General features: G+C 57.0%; 1 non-coding gene across 1 annotated transcript; it reads right to left on the bottom strand.

Moving 5' to 3' along the window:
* Nucleotides 1-8,669: 8,669 nt before the first annotated feature.
* TRNAS-GCU lies at nucleotides 8,670-8,751 on the bottom strand. The gene has a single exon. It is a non-coding gene; the product is annotated as a tRNA-Ser (tRNA).
* Between the last annotated feature and the right edge of the window lie 9,209 nt (nucleotides 8,752-17,960).

The raw sequence follows: 17,960 nt of genomic DNA, 5'->3' as shown, positions 1-17,960 counted from the left end.
CCTTGCTGGCCTGCCCCCCCCCTCCCCCACCGCTGGAGGAGAAGCCAGGACCCCTCCACCACTGCAGCTAACACCTGGGGGGGTCATTCCTGCCTGGCCATCGGGGCTGCTGGCGGAGGAGCTGCTGCTGCTGGAGCTGTGTTTGCCCTGGGGAGCTGCTGGAGCCTGGAGGAGGAAGAGGACTACGAGGACCACTGGCTGCTGGGGAGCGCACAGGACTCTGGAGACCACTGTGGAGGGGGCCATCGCAGACTAAGTAACTCTCTAACTGTGCTCTAGTGGTGGGGTTCAGACTGTGCTTGTGGGGCACACAGGGGGTGTGGCGTGGAGCCTGCCCCCTGGTCCATCTGTGTCCCCCCCCAGCCCCACCACCACCGCTGCCCCCTCCACCACCTCCGCAGGCCACTTACCATCGGCCTCTGGGACTCAGCTGCTCGCCTGGCCTGCCACGCCCTATTGCCACCGTTTGGACCTCCAGCAGCAGCCCGCCCCCAATTGACTTTGCACGAGTGCTCGTGGGTTCACATACCGCCCCGGACTGACCCCTTCCTCTGCAACTGGCCCCTGGCTTTGCCCCTTGTTGCCTGCCCGTTCGCCCCTCGTAGCCTCCCCCACACCCAGCTTCAGTTTGTTGGTCTGCCCCACCCGTCTCCCTTTGCAGCTTTGTTTGTCCCGCCCCAGCCCTGAAGCCAGCCCCTTGGTCCCTCTGCCCCACTCCCAGCCTGGTTGCTCCCCTCCCTCCGCGGCCCCTCACCCTGATTAGCCCCTCCCCACGTGCACCCCAGCTGCTCCCGGTTTGAGTTTGGCCCCTAGCACTGCACCCCCCATTGCTCTTGCTTCCCTCCCCCTCCCCTAGTGCAGCTAGAGGAGCCGGATTTCGATCCTGTATTGGTGACTGACCCCCCCTCCGCCCAGTCCTTGATAGTTCCCCTATCTGCCCCTCCCATCTTGGCACCCTCCTCCCCTGCCCACAGCCTAGCAGGGAGGAGTGGTGACCTGTTTCCCCTTCCCCCTCCCTCTCTCCCTCCCTACGCAGCATGGCGGGAGACGCAGCGGGTGGGACCCCTGGAACAATGCCTGTCCCCCCTCCCCCACCTGCTCCCCCCCAAAAAAACCCTAGTCTCGACCTCAACTGCCGCTGCCGGACCACCTGCCACCACTCCCGCTGAGGCGCCGCCAGCAGCAGGCGACGGGGTGCCCTCTGCTGCTGCCACATCCCTCGCCCCTTCTGCCTCTGGGGGAGCCCCCCCCAGCCGGCGGAAAGGGCCAGGGCAAAAAGAAGGCAAAGGGCCCCGCTAGGAAGACTAAGCCCTCCATGGCGGAGCCTGCCCCCGCTGCCGCAGCCCCGCCACCGGCCGCGGCGCCCCTCCCCGCTGTCCCCTCCACCAGCTCTGTGGGTGCCCTTCCCCTTGCCCCCAGAGCATACGCCCAGGTGGCGGCGGCCCCCCGCCTGCCGCTACGTCATCTCCCTCGACCGCCGACTCCGGTACCATCTACAGCGGCCGGAGCCCCTTCCCCACCTTGACCCGGAAGCACGGCGTCCGCTGCCTCCTGGTGCCCGCCTCGCCCCACGTGGAGACCTACGTGCGGGCATTGGCGAGGGTGGTGGGGCCCACGGCCATCGTGGCGGCCTCCAAAATGTACGGCAAGGTGGTCGTCTTCCTTGCCTCGAAGGCCGCCGCCCAGGAGGCGATGGAGAAGGTCGTGGCAGTGGGGGGGGCGTGTTCATCCCCCTAGAACAGCTGGAGGACCTGGGTGTCCTTGTGGTCCTGACCTCCATCCCTCCCTTCCTGCCCAATGCCACCCTGTTACCTGCCCTCTCTACCCTGGGGAAGCCCCTTTCTGTTATGAGCCCTCTCCCCTTGGGCTGCAAAGACCCCGCCCTCCGTCACGTCCTCTCGTTCCGCCGGCAGGTGCAGCTTCAACTGCCGCCGGCGGTGCGTGGCAGAGAGGCACTCGAGGGGTCTTTCCTGGTCCCCTATCAGGGGGCCCATTACCGGGTGCATTACTCCACGGGGGAGGCCCGGTGTTACCTCTGCCAGGCGACGGGGCACGTTTGGAGGGACTGCCCTTTGGCCCGGCACGGAGGAGCACCCAGGACCCCTGAGCTCCGGCAGGGTGCCGGCCCCGTCATCGCCGGCACCCCCTGCCCGCCCTGTGCCCAGAGCCACCCCTCCTCCTCCTCAGCCCACCACTGCTCCTGCGTCTGCTGCCTGCACTCTGGCGGGGCCTGTGGAGGAGGGTGCGGCAGGGGTACTGCCGGGTGTGGGAGGGGGCTTTCCCCAGGGGGACTCTTCCCACCCTCCTGCTGTCCCACCTGTGCCTCTCCGAGCCCCCAAACCATCATCCCTGCCCCCTGACCCAACCCCTGTCGACCAACCCGCAGGCGATGCCATGGAGGGCTGGACCCGAGTACAGGGTAAGCGGGGCAAGCGGCAGGCTCGGGCTCCGCTCGTGCCACCGGACACGGAAGCCCCCCGCAAGACCAGAAAGGGGGCTGCAGACACCAAGCCTTCCACCTTGCCCACGGGGTCGGCCCATCTGCCAGTGCCGGCTGGGGAAGATGTGGCAGCACAGGAAGGTACCACCATCCCTCCTCCGCAGTCCCTCCCTGCGGAGGCCTCCAATGAGGCCCCCCTGTTCCCTTGCCGCCTGTGCCCCCTGCAACGCCCGATGTGAGCGCTGCCTCGGGCGCGAGTGGGGGAGGACCCTGGGGTGGTGGGGGGTGAGCTCCCTTCTATCTTTGAGGAGATTGAGGCCCTGGGTCTGACCCCGGTCACCCTGGGGGAGGACGACATCCTGCCAGCAGGCCTCGACCTGGCCGACCTCACCCCAGCTCCCCTTCCCCGAGCTCCAGTGTCCCTCCTGCTGCGCCCGCTCCCGCCTCCAAGGGTCCCTTGGAATCCTCAACCTGCCCAGCTGTGGACGGCACCCTGCTGATGGCCGCCGAACCTGTCGAGGCGACAGCCGGTGCTTTGTGGCTGGGACCCGAGCTACCAGGGGTGTCCCTCGTTGGTGCGGGGGGACCATGTTCCTTCCCGGGCGGGGGGCCCACCGAAGGTTCTACATCTCCTGATGCCGCGGCTCTGACACCTGCCATTGAGCCTGGGCCCAGCGTCACTGGCCAGGGGCAGGACATTAGCCCAGCGAGGGAGGGGTGTGGCAGTGACATCACAAAGGCCTTTTGCAGGACCTCAGCCTATTGGTCCAAGGTGGTGGGGAGGTGGTGACCTCACAGAGAGATGCTGACATCAGCCAGGCAGGACCGGGGCGAGGGGCCAGGGAAACCTCAGAGACCCCTGTGGCTTTGCGCCAGCAAGTCTCCTTCTCCAGGTCTCTCTTTGAGGACTGAGAGAGTATTTGGGTTCACGGACGTGAGCGCCAGGAGGAACCTCTTTCGAGTTTTCTCCTTCCCTTTTAGTGATTTTACTAGAAAACAGCCGTCCCTGTTTAGAAGGTAAGAGCCTCCTGGAGGTTTGAAACCTGTTCAGTCTGATCCATCTGGTGACAGTTGAATTCTAGGCATGGAAAACACGAGCTTAAGGAGGCAGAATTTTATTGCACACCTGGGATTTTGTCCCTTAGAATCACTGGGGACATTGGGGTTTGTCCTTTTTGTTTCACCTTTTCCTCCCTCCCTCCTTTCTCTTCGTCTCTTGCTTCTTTTGTACTTTCTCCTGTTCCCCTCCCAACACCGGTAGGTATGTGTGTGTGTGTGTGTTGTGGGGGAGGGCTCTGCAGCTCTGTATCTATTGGGTTTCCGGGAAACGGGGCGGGCGGAAGCCCGCCCCATGCTAACGGATCCCCCCCCCCAGCCTAAGGGGAGGTTCAACAGGGCATCAGAAACCCACTAATTGGGGGGACAACTAATAAAAGAACAGGGACAGGAGTGTGGTCAAAGGGTCATAAGAAGGGATCCTGACGGGGACACCGAGCAGAGAACCCCGGACAGCGCCCACAGCCCCTCGAAGGCATCAAGGGAGCCAGCGGATGCCGCCCAGAGGAACTCCGCCCGGAGACGGGAACGGACTAAGGATCGGAAACAAGCCCCACAGTCGCAGGAGTCCCCATTGGCCAACTGCCTCTCCCTGGTCACGTAGATGGCCATTTTTGCCAGGGCGAGGAGGAGGTTGACCAGGAGGTCTCACGACTTTGTGGGGCCACGGATAGGGAGTGCGTGGAGAAGGAGGTGAGGGGAAAATCACAGCCAGAAACGCAACAGGAAATTGGAGAGGAGCCAGTATAGGGGCTGTGTTGGGGGGGGGGTGGTTACCTGCTCCTGCCCTTTGGGGCTTAAAACAGGCCAGGAGAGGGCTGGGGCTGGGGCAAGGAGCCTGGGCTGATTGGGGGAAGCAGGCTCAGCGGGGGCCAAACCCCAATCAGGCCCAGCTGGCCCCTATAAGAGGCTGTGAGCCAGGAGCCCAGTCAGTCTCCTTCTGCTTGTAGCGAGAGAAGGACCTGGCTGCAGGGGGCTGGACAGAGGGTACTTGAGTGAAGCAGGGCTGGGGAAAGGCAGAGGAGCTGGGGAGCTCCAGCCTGGAAAGCCCCAGGCTGCAGCCTAGCAAAAGGCTAATAGGTCCTGGGGGTTGCAGAGGGCAGCCCAGGGGTAGGCCAAGGCAGCAGGTCCAAACCCTCCTTGCCAGTGATGCGTGGCTGATACTGCAGTCTGCCCCAGGGTGCAGGGCTAGACAATGACTGGCAGTAGCCTGGTACTGAGATGAGGTGGGGATAGTGGTTGGGGGTTCCCCTGGCAAGGGGAGACCCTGAGAGAAAGGGGTGACTGCCAGGAGGCAGCATTTCAGATAAAGGGGCACCGGGTCTTGGGAGAGACATAGGGGTGAAAAGCACAAGTGTATCATCAGCCTGCAGAGTGTGCTCCAGAGCTGGGAGAGCTAATTCCTGGAAGTCAGCAGCAGGAGGTGCCGCAGGGGTGAATCTGCTCCTATCCAGGCTGAACTAGTGCTCGGGCAGTGATCCCCACCAGTGACCTGGGCCATCCTTTGGGCTCTCTGGTGAGAACCCTCAGCCGCCTGTCCTCAGTCTCTACCCTGATTGGCTGAGCAGGGGGTTATCGACAAGGAGGAGACTCAGGTCCTTGTTGGTCTCTTTTAAGACCAAGGAAATAAGTCAGAACCAGTTCTAGGTTTGATGAATTTTGCTGCTTCTCTGCATTAATGGTCTCTGGGCAGTTCATGATTCTCTCTGACATTGCAGTTCTCCTCAGATACTTGCAGAATAATTACTGTGCACTGTTGGTCTGGAGCTCATCTGAGAGCACATTATTCAGGTCATTCAATGTCTGAAATTCAAGATCCGATGGTTAGATTGAAAATCAGGGCTCTTGGGTCCTATTCCCAACTCTGCCACTGATTGGCTGTGTGACCTCAGACAACTCAATTCTCCTTTCTCAGCCTCAGCTTCTCTCTCTTTCGAGTAGGGATAATAATGATCTGCTCCTACCTAGCTCAACACACTCACTCTTCCCCAAGACACACACACTGTCTCTCCCCACATACAAACAGTCTCTATCCCGCCACGCACACTGCAGTTGAAAAGCAGCTGGTAATCTAGTAAGATGCCCGTGGAATGGTGGGATAGAGAAACCTGCATCATGTGATGCTGTACCAGCCCGTGAGGCATTGCAAACCCTTCCCAAAACACCCTGCAGCCAGTTGCACAGTGGGATAGTTACCCACAGTGCATTGCTTTCTGTTGCCATTCAAGAACTGCTAGCATGGATGTGCTCTGGGGACACAAGGGGCATAGGGAGGACGTTCAATAGCTGTTTAGTTAAAACATTTTAACTAAAGCAGCAATGCCGGGGGGTTGGTGGCTCCTTTCTTTCCTCACCCTGGAGTAAACTCAGCTTTTTATTCCATTCTTGATACTTCATGGAATAACAACAGACGACCGAAGAAAGATGTGGACAGGGTGGGTCTCGGGAGGGGCAGAGAGTTTTGAGCGGTGGGCAGAGCAGGTCTCGGAGGTGGGGGCAGTGGGCAGGGCAGGTCTCAAGGGAGAGGCAGAGAGGTGTGGGTGGTGGGCAGGGTGGGTTGCAGGGATGGGTCAGAGTGGTGGCGGCTGGTGGGCAGACCTTGTGGTAGGGGGTGGAGAGGCACAAGCAGCAGACAGGAAGGCCTTGGGGGAGAGGACGAGCGAGCGAGAGGTGGCTCAGCCGTCCTCAGCCAAAGAGGAAGAGCGGGGGGTGGGAAGTGGCCAAACAGGAGCAAGGGGGGAGCACAGGTGGAGCCACAGAGAGAGGAGAAGGGTGGGGGGCAGTGCCATGGTCTGGGCACCAATGGGCCCCCCACTTCCAGGGAGCTTCCAGCGCTCACACCCAGCCTCCCCAAATGCAAGAGCCATGGGCCACCTATTCTCTTCATCTTCACTAACCAAGCCCCTCCCCAAGCTATGTTGATGGAAGAAGCCCTCCTGTTGGCACAGCGCTATCTGCACCGGGGTTAGGCTGATATAACTGCATTGCTTAGGGAGGTAAATTTTTTACACCCCTGAGTAATGTAGTTACACCGATCTAATTTTGTAGTGTAGACCTGTCCAAAGAACCTTGGAAGTAAAACTTCACCTGCTCCTCTGCTTTACTGAATCCAAACACCAGCAAAGCTTGTCAGGCCCAGATGGAGGTTGGCAGAGAGTCAGGTGTGTGCAGACATGATCTCTTCAGCAGCTGTAGGCACCATGGCTTAGCTGGCTAAAACCAGTGTTTTGTATACAGGAGATCCTGGGTTCAAGTTCCAGTGGTACCTTACTGAGTTGCTTTTGGGGCACCTGGTACTGGCTACTGTCAGAAGACAAGATTCAGAGCTGGATGGACCTTTGGTCTAGCCTAGTGCGGTTTTTCTTATGTTTTAAATTACACTCACAGGCACTGAGGATAGAGTTACTGAAAGTTTGGGAGTTAGGAGCTGATAGGTCAGTGGTCCAGTCCCCTCACAGACAAGCCCCTCCCTCTGGGACAGGGGCAGGGGAGGTCTGAGCTCTCTCTCCAAATGCTCATTGTGGCTGCCAGAATCTGTGGGCAGCTTGTTTAGTTTATGCTGAGGGTTGAGTCCTGTTTTGTGCACCGTGTCTGAGAATGAAAATCCTAAACCACCCTTTGAAATGACGAATGCAGCAGGACGTGTCATTGTCCCCGCCCCAGAGCAGACAGACCGATGGAGAAATGCCATGAGTCCAGGGTAATACTCCCCTGCGGTTTTACCATTTCCACTTGCTAAACCCCCTCCCAACCTTCTGGGCTCCTGGAGCAGGGGACTGAGCCTGAGCCGAGACACGGACACTGCAACTTTACAGCCCAAGCCGCATGACCCTGATTAACGTGACACGGGCCAGTCGTGGGTGTTTCATTGCACTGGAGACGTAGCCTAATGTTATGTCTGCACTGCGATTAACACACCCAGGGCACCTGTCGCAAAGCCCGGGTCAGCTGACTCAGAGTTAAGGGGCTTGAGCTGCAAGACTATAAAATTACAGGGCAGACAGATGGGTTTGAGCCCAACCTCTGAGACCCCACGAGGGGTGAGGGTTTCCGAACCCAGGCTTCAGTGTGAACACAAATATCTGCCCCACAGTTCTTAGCCTCTCAGCTTTAGCTTCATGAGCCCACGTCAGATGGTCCAGGCCAGCCATGCTGCCATCTTTATCCCAGGAGAGATGGACTCTAAGGGTACGTCTCCATTGCAATGTCAGCCCAGGGGTGGCTCGCTGTGCTCAAAGCAGCACCCTGGAAGCCCCATATTCACCAGTCTCATATAATGATGATACGGTTTGTACAAAGTCTGCCTGGTGAGGTGTCATTTCAAAAGTCTTGGTCTGTTGAACATTACTATTGTGTTGGATTGTGTGTGTAGCATTGGCTGGGAAGTTTTGCTCTGTGTGTGTTACTGAGATGAGGTTGGGAAATGCCCCCCACCAGCCTTTCAGGTGTGACAATAGAGGAGCCAGACCCGCTGCTGGCCCATTAAAGGGATCCACACTCCCAAAGACTATCCCAGGAACCGTGTACAATGCAGACTTCTCCGAGATAGCACAGCGACAATGGGCACTGCTTGACTCACATCCTAGCAAAGGGACTTCCTAGCACGTTGGAAGAAACTATGAAAGGGGGGGTAGAGACATCATGAGTTGCCCTCTCTCCCCCACAACTCAACACCTGTAAACACATCTGGAGGACAAACACTGAACTGAAATAATTCAGAAATCAGAAGAGAATAATAATAGTACATTCAAACCAAAGTCCCCAAACACACTAGTAGTTGTTTTTCAGCAGAAAATTTTCAGTTTGGGGAATTTTGTTTTCTCAGTCAGACTTTGCCAAGGGAAGCAGAGGGAAAATGGTTGAGTTGTCTTCTTCAGAACAGCTTGGCCTAGACACTAGCTCTGGTTCACTGTTGTGGCCTTGCTCAGGTTGGGGGTATTTTAATTATTTGGGGAGGTCCCAGGGTGTTTGGGGGAGATTAAGAGGCTGTTCCTTTGAGATAAAAACTAAGAAATGCAGGACTAGAGAATTTTTTAGAAATCTGGGATTTAGACATTTTATTTGAAGCAACAGGGGGAGGCAGCTGAGATTCTGAGAAAGGTTTTGTTTGATCTGTCATTGTACCAAGGGGGGAGATGGTTGTCTATAAAGGAGAGTGAAGAGTAAATGCAGCTGATGAGGATGGGGTTTGAACCCATGCGTGCAGAGCACAATAGGTTAGCAGTCCATCACCTTAACCACTCAGCTACCTCATCTGAGCAGCTAAGACAGGGACAGGAGGAGAAATCTAAGGCCGGCAGAGATAGGGACACTAATGAGTTTCTAAATACTAAGCGTAAGCAGGGTCTGAATGAGCTCCCCCCTCACATCTAGTGAGGAGCTGGGGAAAGACTTCAGGAACAGGCCGTGTTTGCATAGACACCCCTACTCTGCCTAGCTATGCAGCATGGTGGGGCCGCTTCCCCAAAATGACGAGTTTGGGATGGTGGTGGGTTACAAATCACTTTAGGATTGAGTGGAATGAAATGTTATTCTCCTCCCTGTACGAGTGAAGGGCAGCAGAACGTACCTAGGCCGTCCTGACGGAGGGGTGGGGGGGGGAGGAATCGCTTTCATTGGACTGCAGAGAAGTGATTGAGGACGTCACCCTAACCCAGTGGGCCCCAAACATTTCACACTGCGCCCTCGTATCCATGGCTGTGGCCCCTCGGAAGCCGCGGTCGAGAACCGGGGCTGGGAGTGGGGCCGGTGCTTGCTGGGGAGAGGGGTGCGGACAGGGGTAAGGGGGTCGAGGCCGGGCTGGGAGCCAGGGGCCCAGGCTGAGGGTGGGGTTGGGGAAGAGCTGGGACAGAGTGGGGCTGAATGGGGCTCCCTCCCTGCCCTCCATGGGGGCTGGCTCAGGCCCTGAGGTGCCCCCATCAATCTTCCTCTGTGTCCCCCTAGAAGTCATGCCCCATATTTTGGGGACCACTGACCCCTACTCGCTCAGCAGGGGCTAGTGATGCCAAAGCCCAGGGAAAGGGAGAACAAGTGCCGGGGCCCCAGCACCGGAACCCTGCCCCCCCCCACACTTCTGTGTGTGGCTCCGCCCCCTTCCACACCTTCCACCCACGGCCCCACCCACTGTCACCTCTGCTCCACCCCTTCCCCCACTGGCCCCACCCTGTCACTCCTTTACCCCGGCCCCGCTGCGGCCCCGAGACCAGAGAAGCTCTGTGCCCTGCTGCAGCCCCCGGGCCGTAGCAGGGAGTGGGAGCTCCTCCAGCCCTGGGGCTGACATGGGGGAGACTTTTCCAGGGGGGCCTAATTTGGCCAGGGCCCCTAGTCATGGGCCCCACTGTCCCCTTGGCAACGCAAGGTTTGGGGAGGCTGAGCCCCCCCCGAGCCTCCATTACGAGCCGCCCAGGCTACCTCTGCTCAATGGGTGGCCAGTCTCCCTGTGTCTCTGCTGTTTGTGCTGGGGAGCCCGGCCGGCCTTAGGGGTGGGGCCCCCGGCAGCCGCCCAGGGCTCTAGGGGGTCAAAGGGCACCATGTGGCCGTGCAAAGCTGCTCACTGCTCTCCCCTGCCCCAATGCTCCTCCGTGGCCCCATAGAGGGTGGGGGGAGCGAGGAGCAACACTATGTCCTCCCTGTGTCCTGGTCACTTTCCCCACCTGGGCTGGGCTGTGAGGGGAGCATCAGAAGCTGCTGCTCTCTGCCCTCCCCTGACGCAGCCCGGCTGAGGAAAGTGACCTGGATGCAGGGAGCGCGGATGATGTCACTTCTCGCCCACCTCCCACTCCCCCACAGCCCCTACTGGTGCCCGGAGGAGCAATGCCAGCTGCTCTATGCACACAGGTCAGTGTCCCCACATGGGTTAGGGGTGAAGGGGGTGCAGGAGAGGGGCAGTGGCTGGTGGCACAGGAGGGGGCGCAGGGGTTAGGGTGAAGGGGGTGCAGGAGAGGGGCACTGGCTGGTGGCACAGGAGGGGGTGCAGGGGTTAGGGGTGCAGGGGCAGGAGAGGGCAGTGGCTGATGGCACAGGAGGGGTGCAGGGGTTAGGGGTGAGGGGTGCAGGAGGGCGCAGGGGTTAGGGGTGAAGGGGTGCAGGAGAGGGGCAGTGGCTGGGGGCACAGGAGGGTGCAGGGGTTAGGGGTGAAGTGGGTGCAGAAGAGAGGCAGTGGCTGGTGGCACAGGATGGGGTGCAGGGTTGGGGTGAAGGGGTGCATGAGAGGGGCAGTGGCTGGTGGCACAGGAGGGGACGCAGGGATTAGGGTGAAGGGGTGCAGGAGAGGGGCAGTGGCTGGGGGCACAGGAGGGGGTGCAGGGGCTGGGGTGAAGGGGGATGCAGGAGAGCAGCAGTGGCTGGTGGCACAGGCGCGGGTGCCGGGGTGGGGGTGAAGGGGGTGCAGGAGAGGGGCAGTGGCTGGGGGCACAGGAAGGGCGCAGGGATTGGGGTGAAGGGGTGCAGGAGAGGGGCAGTGGCTGGGTGTGTGTGTGTTGGAGGGTGCAGGGTTGGGGTGAAGGGGTGCAGGAGAGGGCAGTGGCTGGGGGCACAGGATGGGAGTGCAGGAGTTAAGGGCAGAGGGGACACAGCGTAGGGGTTAGGGCACAGGAGGGGGCAGAGTTAGGGGTGGGGGAGGTGCAAGGGTCGGGAGTGCAGGAGCTGGGGGTAAAGGGGGAGGGGGATCGTCCAGGGGCGATGGGGAAGTGCCAAAGTACAAGTTTTGCCCAGGGCACCGTTTCCCCTAACGCGGGTCCTTGGTAACATTTCTTGCTGGGAGGGGGAGGGGAGAGACGAGGCGTTTTCTCTCTGTTTCTTTCCTCGCCATTTTCTGCTCCTTCCTTCAATTCCAGAAACCTCCCTTGTGTGTCAGACGGTGCAGTGACGCCCTCCCCACCCCAGGCCTCTGGAGCCTTTGGAGCAGGAAGATCCCAGGAGCTGAGGATGGATCCAGGGGTGAGTAGCTGGCAGGAAGGAGCCCTAGCAGCTCTTCTGGGAGCGCAGGGGAGGAATGACTCCCCCTTCCCTAGCTTCTCCCCGTGGGGCTCTGGGGAGCAGGGAGGGGTGTGTGATAAATTCCTGTAACCCTTCTGCCCCTCTGAGTTGGCAGCAACAAGGGCCGGGTTCAGTATCTAGGGGTTCTGTTTCAATAACAAAATGCAAAACTGGCTCAAGCCCCCACCCAGTGACCTGGGACAATTACATACCACCTCCCCAGGCGCCTCTAGGAGGCAATATTTCCCCTCTCGCAAGCAGGGAGTCTGAGCCGCTCCACTCCACCAGCCGTTCCATGAACCACTCCAGTGGTCCCTGCAAACTGCTCTGCTGGGGCAGCAAAGAGCCACCAAATGTTCTGAGGGATGGAGAAAATGCCTTCTAGTGAGCTATGGAAAGAGCTCAACCTGATTAGCTTATCAAAAGAAGATTGAAAGGTGACTTCATTGAAGTGTTGAAGGACCTTCAGGGAGAGAAAAGATTGGGTATTAAAGGGCTCTTGAATCGAGCAGAGAAAGGCCTAACAAGACCCCATGGCTGGAAGGTGAAAAGAGACAAATTCATATTACAAATAAGGCACAAATGTTCAACAGCGAGGATGATTCACCACAGGAACAAGCTACCAAGGAAAGTGGTGGATTCTCCATCTCCTGATGTCATTTAATGAAGACTAGATGCCTTTCTGGAATGTGTTTGCCCCAAAAGTAGCTCTTGTGTCCTACAGGAAGCCTGTGATATGCAGGGGGTCAGATTAGATGCTCTAATGGTCTCTTCTGGCCGTAAAGTCGACTAATTTCTGAAAAACTGAGTGTAGCACTGGGAGCAGTGTCTGATGTTTCCCTGTCTAGCCGGCTTGCTGCCTAGAATGAACGCTCCTTGAGTGGGGTGATCCACAGGGAGTAGCTCAAACCTGCAAAGGGCCTGGCCAGGGGCAGGACATTAGCCCAGCAAGGGAGGGGTGTGGCAGTGACATCACAAAGGCCTTTTGCAGGACCTCAGACTATTGGTCAAAGGCGGTGGGGAGGTGGTGACCTCACAGAGAGATGCTGACATCAGCCAGGCAGGACAGGGGCGAGGGGCCAGGGAAACCTCAGAGACCCCTGTGGCTTTGCTTCAGCAAGTCTCCTCCTCCAGGTCTCTCTCTGAGGACTGAGGGAGTATTCGGGTTCACGGACGTGAGCGCCAGGAGGAACCTCTTTCGAGTTTTCTCCTTCCCTTGTAGTGATTTTACTGGAAAACAGCCATCCCTGTTTAGAAGGTAAGAGCCTCCTGGAGGTTTGAAACCTGTTCAGTCCAATCCATCTGATGACAGTTGAATTCTAGGCATGGAAAAGACAAGCTTAAGGAGGCAGAATTTTATTCTGCACCTGGGATTTTGTCCCTTAGAATCACTGGGGACATTAATCATAGATTATCAGGGTTGGAAGGGACCTCAGGAGATTATTTAGTCCAACCCCCTGATCAAAGCAGGACCAATCCCCAAATAGCTCCCTTAAGGGTTGAATTCACAACCCTGGGTTTAGTAGACCAATGTTCAAACCACTAAGCTATCCCTCTCCCCCTATTAGGGTTTGTCCTTTTTGTTTCACCTCTTCCTCCATCTATCCCTGCCTCCCTCCTTTCTCTTCATTTCTTGCTTCCTTTTTCCTTTCTCCTGTTCCCCTCCCAACATCAGGTTTTTTTCTCCTGCTTATAACAGCTCACGTTAACTGCTCACTCTCGTTATAGTGTGTATGGCAACACCCATTTTTTTCACGTTCTCTGTGTGTATATATATCTTCCTACTGTATTTTTAACTGCATGCATCTGATGAAGTGGGTTTTAGCCCACAAAAGCTTATGCTCAAATACATTTGTTAGTCTCTAAGGTGCCACATGTTCTCCTTGCAGATAAATTAATGGAGGTTAAGTCCATTAATGGATATTAGCCAGGATGGGTAAGGAACGGTGTCCCTAGCCTCTGTTTGTCAGAGAGTGGAGATGGATGGCAGGAGAGAGATCACTTGATCATTACCGGTTAGGTTCACTCCCTCTGGGGCACCTGGCATTGGGCACTGTTGGCAGATAGGATATGGGGTTGGATGGACCTTTGGTCTGACCCAGTATTGCCATTCTTATGAAGGGAGGGGCAGAGCCTTGTGATAGAGTTTCTGTAGTGTAGTGATTATCATGTTTGCCTAACATGCAAAAGGACCCTGGTTCAAAGCCAGGAAGAAATATGATGGCTTCCTTTTCTCAGCTCCTAGTGGCCTGTCCCTACTGTTGTAGTAGCAGCAGTGATTTCTATGCTTAAAAGGTCTGTTATACTTCCCCTCCCCCTCGCTTTTGTCTCCTCTCCCTCTCTGAATGCCTGTGAAGTGGCTTTCCCCCTCCTCCTCCCGCTCCCTCCTGCAATGCTTGTGGGATGAAGGAGCTGGTTGAAGATCAGAAGAGCTTCCAGGTAGACAAGGTGTCTGGGACTCTAATTAGGCAGCACTCGCACACCCAGAGCATGGACACTGCATGGACACTGGCTGAGGTGGAGTGTGACCCACCGGATGCAGCCAAGTCATCTCTAGTCACAGGCCATGAGGTTCAGGACCTTAAAAGGGGAAGGGGCCCTGTGCTCAGCTGTGCTCTCACAAGCTTGTACCTCCAGTGAATGCCCTTCGCCCCGACCGCCTGGCCAGTGGTTCGCTTCATTACATTCCATCGCGCCTCGGGAAGACTTACCTTCATCGCACCGTCCATCGCGGCGCTGTGGGACACTTACCTGGCAGAATCCTGACATCTCCAGTGCCGAGCCAGTCCTGGGAGCATGAGTGTGAGTGTGACCCCCGCCTTCTTTTGAGCTTAGCTGTCAGTATAACAAACGTGCTGCTTTCTGCCAAACTCTGGTGGGTCATTAGTCCTCCCTACGCTGACTAGCTGGCCCTATTTCGGGTAACACCTGCGATAACCCCAACCCCTGCAGGACAGAGGGTGGTGAAATGAGCTGAGAAAGAGCCTTGGCCTCAGCAGGGGAAAGCTAGAGGATCTGGGCCAGTCACCTTTTACAGCCTTGTGGCTCGGCCTCCTCTGCTGTTGGAGGTTGGCCGGTGGAGGCCGGCTCTTCCTGCTGGCCTCCTCTGCATGACTTGCCAAAGGAGGAAGTGAGGCAGGAATGGGGCAAAAGAGGAAAGTCGAGCTGAGAAAGGCAGGGCAGAAAGTAAGCACATCATTGCGGCTAAATGGGGTTAGTAGAGCATCACCATTCATTCTGCAAAGCCTGGGGAGGTGCGGTTGGCTGCTGGGAGACAGAATCCTGTGCCTGCCTCTTGGCTTCCCAGGGGTGGCTACTTGCAGCCCAGGAGAGGAAGGATGATTATGGTGAAAGGACGACAAGCAAAGCTCTGGGAGGAGATTTGGGTGTGGGGTGCTGGCTCTGCGCTGGGGTAGGGGGTTGTGGTGCAGGAGGGGTGGTGCTTACCCCAGGCACTGCAGCTCCCAAAGTGACCGGTACACACAACCCTCCGGCAGTAGCTCCTAGGTGGGCAGGTCAGGGGGTCTCTGTGTGCCGCTGCCTGCAGGCGCTGTCCCCTGAGCTCCCATTGGCTGCAGTTCCTGGCCAATGGGAGCTGCAGAGTTGGTACTCAGGGTGGGGCAGCGCATAGAGACACTCCCCCGCCCCAGGGGACGCTGGGACATGCCAGCCACTTCTGGGAGCGGCACGGAGGGACGGAGGCAGAGTGGGCAGGGAGTCACCTTAGTGCTGCTGGCACATCTCTGCACACCCGTTGTGGGGGGAGGGGAGCAGAGGGCTCCATGCGCTGCCTGGGGTAGGGGCAGAGCACGGAGCTGCCTCCCCTCCCGGGTCTATTGCATGGCCCCTCCCCGCACACAGAGGGACTTGTTTCCTGGATCCTGACATGACAAACCCAGGGGTGAGATGTCTGAGGATTTACTCACTGAGGGCTGGGCTCAGGCAGCCAGTTTCATGCAGGTATTTCACACCCCAGCCCCCCCGAGTCTCCTCTGACCGTATTTCCCAGTGACGCTGCACGTGGGTGGTGGGTATAAGGGGCTCGGCGAGGCTGAGGGGGCAAGAAATGCTGGATGTGATGCACCCCCCTTTGGAGGGGGGGCTGGGCTGCAGCCTGCCGCCTTCAGAGTGCCACCGACAGACCCTCCCGAGCAGTGGGGGAAGCCACCAGTACCCAGCCCATGGCCCCGCCTGTGCTCTGCCCCCAGGCCCTGCCCTGGCTCGGACTCTCCCCCGAGAACCCACCCCCCACAGAGGTAGGCAGATCTTCCACCTGATCAGCCCCGAGCCAGGTCTCTGGGCTGCAAATTATTCCAGCCTCTGGGAGGGAAAGCGCAGCAGCCCATAGCTCCAGCTCTGGCAGCTCTTTGCTCTCACTGGGATAGAAGACAACAAGTCTATCACTGCTCAGTAGAGCGACCAGATGTCCTTACTTTGTAGGCACAGTCCTGATATTTGGGGCTCTTTCTATAGGCACCAATTACCCCCCACCCGCCCCCTGATTTTTCACACTTGATGTCTGGTCACCCTACTGCTCAGTGTGAGGCGAATGGCTCTGTGCTCTCTGCCGTTCGTGGTGGGGAGTTTCCCCACTGATAACAGTTCTTCCTGGGTCGGGGAGGGGAGAGAGAAGAGGGGTTTGCTCTGTTTCATTCCTCTCCATTTTCTGTTCCTCCCCGTCCCTTCCAGGGTCCTCCCTTCCATTTCAGACTGTGCAGTGACACCCTCCCCGCACCCAGGACTCTGGAGCCTCTGGAGCAGCAAGATCCCATGAGATCCTCAGTGATCAAGGGTCTTTTCCAGCTTCCAGGAGACCCAGCTTGAGACTAAAGGAAGCGCTCTTCCTTCCTGGGGATCCTCTCTCCCTTCCTGGAGATCAAGATCATGAAGCCTCTGCCTTGCCTCTTGGGTCTGAATTAATGTCCCATTTCCCACTATCTGCTCAAAAGAAACAAGTTTCTAACCCAGGTGAGCAGAGTTAATTCAGTTCTCAGCTGGAATCCTTCACCCACATTCCTTAGGAGATACAGACTCTCTGTGACACAGACTGACTGGGGTTCATCTCTGCATGTCCCCAATGGGGAAGGAAAGACACTGAGGGCGAAGGAAGATAGGCAGAAGGAGTCAAATGTAGGCGTTCCCCGGAGCCAGTTGATTGAGCGGCCCTGGAGTCAGCCACTGTGGCCACTGCAGAAGTCACAGAGGTTGCAGGAAGTCAGAGAATCCATCACTTCCACCACCTCCATGACAGACACGGAGACAAACCCCTCCCTGCTGTGACTGCAGTTCCTGGAAGGAAAGAGAAGAACAGAAAGTGACGAGAGATGGAAAAAGAGAGATTCCCTGTCACCTCTCTCCCTGCTGCCTCCCCCCTTGTATTCTGTAACCCCATCTCACTGGGTTCCCTGTGCTGGTGCAATGGGGGTGACACGAGTTCTGGGGATTTGGGGGGCTCTTCATTTCTCAACATTTCACACAAATTTGTCTTTGGGCTGAAATTTCTCCTGTTAGGCCTCTCAGTCAGAGCTGTACCCCACCCTGTTTGCAGGGGTGGGGGGGCGGGGAGATGTAAATTGCAGAGTAGGCAGAGAAGTCGCTATTAAAGGTCATATTGATCTGGTGACTGGTTCTGACCTGGGTCACACATCCTCTGACACAGGCTCATGTGCAGAACATGGGAGCTCTGGCTTGTCCTAAATGCTGCAGACTGAGAGTTCCTGGAAAGGGCAGGGGAGAGGGAGCAAGAGGAGAAAGGCAGAGACATTGGAGACGAGGAATTGGGGGGAGAAGAGGGAGAGAACAGAGAGACAATAAATGATTGAAGCAGAACAGATGTCCCAACTCCATCTTGCTCATCACAGGTGTTCAGAGAGACAGGTAGTTGCGGGTTTTCCAGTGTCAAGTCTGAACTTTGATTCTAACAATGTGCGTTGAAATATCAAGGGGATCTCCACATACCTGATCTCTTCCCCCCTCCCCTTTTTAGTATTAATTTTTATTTTGACGTGTTTGGCTTAACCGTGATCGTCCCTTTCCACACCTGTATTGCAATTTGGGGTTTATGTTTATTGTGCCTCCCTTTTGTTCATGTCATTATAATTGTAACAGCAAAGGAACCTGCAGGAGCAAAAACTGACTCAAAACTTCATTTCCCCACAGTGCCGGAACATCCTACAAACAGCTCACGCAGCTGGAATCATAACACGCAAGGCCAGGGGATGGGAGATGCAGGTTTCCAAGTGTTCTGTCTTTCTCAGATGACATATTCCAGCCCCTTGTGTGCCTCCATCCTGTATGACCTGCTGGACTTCGACACATTTATTGTCCCATTCTATAGATAATGTGATTGTAACACAATGTGACTGAAATTAAACCACTTCCAGATGAGGAAACAACAGAAGAGAAAAGCCATTATTGCATTGGCTGGGAATCAAACCCAGATCAACTGCTTGGAGATCTCTCCAACGGGCTTATAGCATCTGTTATA

The sequence above is a fragment of the Mauremys reevesii genome, linkage group 14 (assembly GCF_016161935.1).
Source record: "Mauremys reevesii isolate NIE-2019 linkage group 14, ASM1616193v1, whole genome shotgun sequence".
Taxonomy (NCBI): domain Eukaryota; kingdom Metazoa; phylum Chordata; order Testudines; family Geoemydidae; genus Mauremys; species Mauremys reevesii.
The sequence above is the reverse complement of the archived record's forward strand: the minus strand, read 5'-3'. Positions and strand labels throughout refer to the sequence as shown.